Source organism: Cyprinodon variegatus, unplaced genomic scaffold (assembly GCF_000732505.1).
Source record: "Cyprinodon variegatus isolate N-32 unplaced genomic scaffold, C_variegatus-1.0 Scaffold995, whole genome shotgun sequence".
Taxonomy (NCBI): Eukaryota; Metazoa; Chordata; class Actinopteri; order Cyprinodontiformes; family Cyprinodontidae; genus Cyprinodon; species Cyprinodon variegatus.
Window position 1 is genome coordinate 81,260 of NW_015151448.1, and position 1,393 is coordinate 82,652.

The following is a 1,393-nucleotide window of genomic DNA, read 5'->3' on the forward strand; positions in this document are numbered from 1 at the left end:
TTAGGTGTACTATTCCTTTAATTCAAATAATGAATTACTTGAATTAAACGTAGAACATGCTTCTCTTTGATCATGTGTCAAAGTCATGACAAAGCTATATTTCATAAGATGCAGCACTAAGAGACAGGAAATGCTCGGCCCATACAGGGACCATGGAGGCGTCGTGCTCGCAGCATCTATCTGGCTGTCTTTGCCAGGCCCTTCGGAGACCCGGCAGATTATCATAATGGATTGTGAAAACTTCACATGGAACAGTGCCTTCTCTCCCCCCTCCCAAAAAAAAATCAAGTTTGGGAGGGTGGGGGATACCACTGCAGGCCCTTTTTATTAGCCTTGACAAAGCATGCCTAATGCCTTTAAAAGTGCTGGTGGGAATACAGAAGGGCAGCCCTAATGGAAATTTACTTACTCTAGTACCGCGATGCTATCGTCTTCCACATATTGTGGCACATAAGAACAGGACTAAAGGTTAAGGATTAGTGCAGCCCATAGTGTTTCTAATCCCCTTTTCTGTAATAAATTGCTTTTTAATCTGTGCCATTAGAAGCCCTCTATACTTCAGAAGTCAGTGGAGTATAGTGAACTTTGGGTTTGAATGACAGGAAACAGTGCAGAAATAGATGCTGATATGGCAGAGGAGATCAGGCTGCTGTTTTTTGTGCGTGGACGAAATTAGAACAGCGAGTACGCTAATCAGAGCTAATTTGATATCATTTCAACAAATTAAGATAACAGCTGAGTTCCCTACAGAGAGTTTGAAATTGTTGTGACAGATTCTAATTTTAATTCTACCAACAAAGTGTTTGGCTACAGAGATTAGAATCCCTACATGTTAGAAAACGTTGCTGCCCTTAATAACTGAAGGAGGAAGTGCATCTAGCATGAAGGTTATTAGCTGCAGGAGTTTGTTTTGTGACTTGACAAGTCAGTATCAGGAATGTCTCTGAGCATAAATCACTGATGTGTGCAGACAAAAACAAACAAACAAACAAACAACTTATGTTGTTTCTCAGAAAGGTTTTGGCATGAATTGATTTCAGCTGCAAATTAAGGAATTATTTCACACATAAAATATTAAGTTAAATGTTAAATGTCAAGGTAAATGTGTTGTTTCTACTGTAAACTATATATTTATACAAGCTCAGACCTAAACATTTGGATTTGAACCAAATATAATTTTCTAGCTTACTAAATTTTTTTTTAGCTTTGTATGGAGGACCAAAAGAGTACGTAAAAAAAATATGTATACCTTTTCAAATTAAACATTTAAATCTTAGATTTAGAAATTAGATATGAAAAGAATTAAAGCTACAGTGTGTAATAATTACAGGGATATACAGTCAGAAATGTAATATATTATACATAACTATGTTATTTATCATCATCTACGAGC

At 36.5% G+C, this 1,393-nt stretch overlaps 1 protein-coding gene across 1 annotated transcript in view; it reads right to left on the reverse strand.

Moving 5' to 3' along the window:
• Window positions 1–1,393, reverse strand: part of LOC107100640 (small conductance calcium-activated potassium channel protein 3-like) — a 122,162-nt gene that overhangs the window by 61,214 nt on the left and 59,555 nt on the right. The gene's annotated exons all lie outside the window — the stretch shown is intronic.